The following is a 6310-nucleotide window of genomic DNA, read 5'->3' on the forward strand; positions in this document are numbered from 1 at the left end:
ATTTAAGATTTGTGATAAAGGAGCACATGACTTTTCTTTAGAAAACAAACATTTTAGTAATTTATTGTTAAAATAATCCAGCCTGAAACACATCAAGTGTCATGGCAGCAGGTTTAAGGAATGTGTTTATTTGTAACATTATTTCAAGAAAATAACCAAATAATCATACATTCCAATGTGAAGAAATGTCATATAAGCGATATTACACATTATTGTTGAATCTTAAATTTTAGGATTATAAGATGACTCCAAAATTTGTCTTCCATTTTTCACAGTGTTTAGATTTAAAATAATTTTTTGCACAGAGATATTTTAATTTGGTCCATAATTACCACAAACCCCATGGACTACAAGAAAATTATGGCAGAACTTGTACGACAGAGTAAAAGTGCTTGTGTTAGCAACTGTCAGACTCGCCCTGTTATTATATAGGAGTTTGGCAGCTTTATGGAGACGATCTCTGCTGAAGGAAAAGCTTGGAGACAACGTGGGAGGTGAGGCGCTGCAGGAAGACAGACTGTATGTGAGTGAGAGGAGAGGCCGAAGCCCAGGAAAGAGTCTAAACTTAAAACCTGGGATGTAACACTTAGTTTTCTAATAATTAAAAATAGACACTTTCACAATAAAATGTCGAGCTCTATGCCCTGCAGCTTCCACAAACTGGAGCCTTTTGTGATGCAAATGCATGTAACGGCTGATCAGAGAGAAGAACAAATCTTCCAACAAAACATCTTTTGTCTACAAAACAAAAACAACAACAGCAAAAAAACAAAAAACAAACAAAACAAACAAAACTATTACAGTCACCACCAAGTAGTTTTAAAGTTTTTGAATCATGAAATTGTCACAATATTGTTATAATATAACGGTCACACTGGTGACTTTTGCAACGTTCACTCTGAATTCACTCAGATTTGTAGGGTCAATATTTACCTTTGGCAAAAGATTTAGCATTAAACTAAATTATGTTTATGACTAATGTCCTCATAGAGTCACAATTTTCTCATGACAAGCAAAATCATCTTAATGTTTTGCATCAGAAAACAAAGTATACAATGGTTATATAAAACACAGCAGTGATGAAATGAAGCACTCCTTGAAGAAATGCATATCACCCGCCGCATGCCATGACATGAGAAATTACAGAATTATAGCCATTTTGGTCAAACTTTTAAAATAACAATTTGATTTGACAATTTTAATAACTCATAACTCTTATCTTATCTTATCTTATCTTATCTTATCTTATCTTATCTTATCTTATCTTATCTTATCTTATCTTATCTGTTAGATTTTAGAGTAATGCTCAGCTACTACCACACCAAATCTTAGCTCAATATCTGTAAAATTGGATCAGTTATTATCATTTTGTGTTTTCTAAGGTCAGTTGGCTGTGGTGGCCGTCTTAAATTGGGTTGACTCCAAACATTAATTACTTGTAGATGTATATCCAGTGGCTACTTTCTGAAAGTTTCATTTAAATCTGTTCATTGATTGCTGAGATAAACGACAAACGCATTATCACTCTTTGGCAATGGGGGATAATTAAAATAAAGTCTTTCCTATTAGGTTCAATCGAAGATAACTGGACATTTTTTTAGATTTTCTGAAATTCAAAACATCTAGTTGCCTTTGATGAAACCATGCCGTGGATGACTGATAACCTTCACCAGCAGAAAGTCTGCCTCCTTGAATTGCAAAGCAGAAAGAAATGAAGAGAAGTTTAAAACTTTTCCACAGCCCTGCATTTATTCAGACCTACAGTGAAACTTCACTGGGGGCTTCCTGTCATATATTTAGCTCGGGGCAGTAAAAAAAAAAGAGTTGCAGCTAATTATCGTGGCTAAAACCATGCAGGTGGAACGTTTGGACAGAACTGTTATATATTTATACAGGACCGCAGTGATTCCGACTTGTGTCTCGTTGAAAATGATATGTATAAGTTACTGGGTCAGGTTGTCCTCTCGGAGTTTCACAGAGAAGGTCCTGGGTGTGTTTCAGACATGACAGCGACTCGCTCACTGGCAGTCTGTTTAACGTAACGCTGTGGAATACACCTTAATTAACATCTCTTCGCTTCGGTGCTTGAATATCTTTGTTCTGCCTGAGTAAAAACTCAGATTGGAATAAAAAGTGTGAAACTTTACACCCGAATACCCAAAGTTACGTCCTCGATTCTGACCTCAGCCAACAAACTATTGTATTTCCTCTGGCTCAGCACAGGACCAAGCATTGATTATTATGCAGATTTACAGAGAGGACAAAATGGCTTTTTTACTCAATGTGAAAACACTTTGACCAAGGTGAAACTGATGGAAGGCAATGATGTTTTTAATTGTGTCTGTGTATGTATTTGTTTGTAGCAATGAAAAACTATATCATGAAGAGATTGAAACTCTCAGAAATTAATCATTGGATCTTCATCTACAACTGATTAACATTTGGAGCTACACCAATTCAGGATGGCCACACACATCTAACCAACATTAGGCAATACAAAAATGGCTCCAACTCAGTCAATTCTATAGACATTAAATCGAGCTAAAAATTATCTCCAACACACTCTGAGCTGCACACATTTTCCAACATCTTTCTAAAAACATTGCCATTATCTCGAATAGTCAACATCTTTTCTCTTTGAACAAGAATGAATGCATTTATGACTATATTTTTTTTTGACACCCCCGACTAGTTCTCCAAGGAAACACCAGGTTGTAAATGAGTATGGTCTTTGGGTGGCAACAAATTAATTTTTATTAAATGATAAGACAGGCTTTTCACTAAGGATCTCATATGCATAATGTTAGTATTAAATTCACAGAAAGGTGAATTAGATACAGTATGACACCAGATGGTGAAGCTCCATAAAGGTCTTCTGCTTCGGCTCCTCAAAGAAAGCAAAATAAAATGTCACACAAGGTCACTGAGTTATAAATTACAGCTAAATGTCATGTTAATACATTTACCTTGATTAAGAATTCACCTTCAGTCCTAATTTCAATTATGGTCAATGTAGATACATATGCAAGGGGTTTAGTAATTCATTTAGATATGGAGAGATGTTTCAGTGTAATAACTTTGACTAAACCCTGTGATTAAATGTTTTGAACACAATGACCATGATGGAAAATCCTACTGGCTGCTTTTTAATAAAATATTTCTCTGTATTTCTCTCTCCTATTCTCTACACTATCTGTAAGATGTGTTTTACAGTTGGCCTGGAAATGAATGGACACAACCACAGTTTCTGTTATTTAAGTGCATAAAAGTAAAAAAAATTAAAATAAAAAAAAAATCACAAATTCAACTACAGAAATGTAATTGCGGTAACAGGATGAATGCTGAGTGCTGAATGTGCTCTGCTAAAATTTGTTGAAGCAAATCAAATTCAAGTTAAAACAATCAGAAGAGAAGCTAAAGTTATCAAAATAAAAACTAAAAGCTAAGACAGTAAACAGTAGCTAAAAGCTAAAATATGCAAAACAGTAGCTAAATCTGACAAAACACCTAAAAGGTAAGATTGGCTAAACAATAGCTGAACGGTAAAATTGGCAAAACAGTATTAAAAAAGCAAAACAGTACTAAAAGCTAAAACTGATGTGAATATGCTGAAGAAGCGTTTTAAAGAGCCTTTTTTTCAAAGGATTTAAAGAGTTCTTCATTCATTTCAATGAGAAAAATGTAAATAAATTTAAATTTATCAAAAATTATAAAAGTTACAAAAACTAAAAGACGTAGCCGTAATGCCCAAAAGCTGAATGTTTTGATATATAAATGAATAAAACAGTAAATGAATAAAAAAGTATTTTGAAGTAGTTACATGAATCCTAACTCAGCTTTCGCACAATAAATATTTTTTGCTAACAAGCTCATAAATGCACTCGCCTTTTGTTTCAGAATATTCTAAACAGTTAATTTAGCTAATCTGGATCTCCTGTTTGTCAGTCTTTTGACTCTGAACAGCAGGATCACATTAACAGCTTCCAAAGGTAAAATACTAAATGCTGCCTCCAGCCTTTTCACCGTCCTAATTTATGAAATAATGAAAGCTTCGTCCACTCATGCCCATTATTCAGCTTCTGGGTTAGTTGCCATGTTACTCTTGTTACACACCATTCACAAATTCAAATGTAAAAGTCTAATTAAAAAAGATGTTGGCTCAAATATATTTTGTTAAACATTTAGTTTCATTGTGCAAATGTATCCATGTGGACAGAGTACATTTAGACCTAAACAGAGAACTTTAAATTAAATAAATGAAAAACAATAGTGATAAAATAAAAATGCCTTTTTTATTTGTTTTAGAATGCTTTAAAAATTATTATTGGGGTTACTTTGCTTGATTTAATCAATATTAAATGTTTATGGTAAATTAAAATTCCCTGAAATGTGCTTGTTTCTGTGTAGTTTATAGATAAAATCCTACCGGAACAATTGAAGATGTCAGAGGTTTTGAGTGTCCACAGAAGGAAGAGTAATAATTTAATGGAAGATGTTTGAAACTTCACAACTTTTCTTTTCTCCACCAAAAGTGACCAAATGTGTGAATGATCAGAAAGATGTCAAAGGACTTAATGAAGGAAATCCATCTGAACCCCATCAAATGTAGAGAACATGGAAGCTGAACTGAAGAAAGACAGAAAAGATGGTAAAGGACTCAGAGAAAATGAAAGAAAATCACTGTCCGATCTGGGACCAATTTCTTCCATCAATTTGTCTGGAAAACAACAGACACTGCATATAAATTGGCTGCTTGGTGCTGAAGGTGTTTTGTAGCTGCTGGGTCAAAGAAGTGGGTCAGAAAGAACATCTGCTCTGCTGTCCAGCAATCTGAGATACAGGTGAAGGTTCATCTTTCAGGATGACATCCAAATAAACCAAACTAAATGTCTAATAAAACCATGGAGTGGCTTCACATCAGCTTTCTGACTTTCCTTTTGTGACCTAAAACACTGAAATGTCCAGCCTCAGAAATGGCTTTAGAACAACATAAACAAGCCATGTCATAATACAACCCGGTCCAAGTAGGTACCTGGTACCTACCAGATATGTAATGATACATAGAACGGTCTGAGGCCGGTATGCAACCAGTACAAGTCCCAGGTACTTATCAGGTAAATGCCTAGTGTTTATTTGGCTGTATTATGTATTGCTACCAAGGTTAAATGTACAGCAGTAATTCATCCTCAAAAAAATCATTGAAAGCTCAGCCTGCAGTAACCTGTGCAATCCTCAGGTGATAAAGAATTTCCAAGTAAAATGTCTGCCAAGATGGCCTCCAAATCAGCTTTTCAATCACACTTTCTGAATCGCACAATTATGTTCAGATTAATGATAAAAACCTCCTACCAGGTCTGCTGGCATCCGTACGTGAGACGGATGTCTTCAGGAGTGTGCGGCGCACGGAGACGTCCTACAAACAGCACACAGTAAATCGGTCTCTGACTCGGCAGCAATAAGCTTAGACCTGGGGCTCATAAAGGCGTGAAGCACGGACCCTCGAGGGAACCCATTAAATTCACAAGCCCAGTGCATTTTGCCATTTTCCCCAACAATCAGCAAATTCCATGTGATCCCTCTGGTCACCAGCAGTCAACGTGCTGCCACTCAACAGAACAGCGCGCGAGCGGGGCTTCCCTCAGGGTAGACAGGAAGATTCAGGGCTTCTGCAAGTGTGGCTATCCTCAATTCTTCCAGGGTCCATCAACACACTTAAACTGTATCTCATTAGGGTCAGCACTGCCTTAGCTTCGGTTTTGTACTATCTCTTTCCCTTTAGGGCTCGTGAGGTTGTTACGATTTGCTGATCGACTTTAGTTTCTTCAGCTGTCTTGCATGGTTTCTGGCTAACCCTGAACTTCAGCTGAGTTTGGTTTCTTTTGGGGGGTAGTCATTAATGAACAAGCATTTGGAGTTTTTTTAATCTTGCCCTGTCACTATACACACTAAGAACAAACAAAATTAAGGCTCTACAGCTGCCAAACATTACAATTCCAACCGTTTAAGTACTTGAATCTGAAAGACTTCAGGTGGAAACAGTTGCTTCAGAAAAGTATATGTCAGATTTGTGAGCAAACAAGCTACTACCAAAATGTATTATTTAAAAGAAGTTAAGGCTGTAGCTTCAAAGATGCTGTGTATGAGCCATATGAGGTGTGGGTGTGCCTTCCACATCCTGAGGACGTAATTTTAAAATCACTATGATACTCAGAGTAAACTGCACTAAGAACCCGAGGAGCCGCTGGCCGGAACGAGTGAAAATTCTTCTAGGAAAGTATAAAAAGAACACTTAAAAAAGAGAAGAGAAACA

This window comes from Kryptolebias marmoratus, linkage group LG8 (genome assembly GCF_001649575.2).
Source record: "Kryptolebias marmoratus isolate JLee-2015 linkage group LG8, ASM164957v2, whole genome shotgun sequence".
In the NCBI taxonomy this organism is placed as follows: Eukaryota; Metazoa; Chordata; class Actinopteri; order Cyprinodontiformes; family Rivulidae; genus Kryptolebias; species Kryptolebias marmoratus.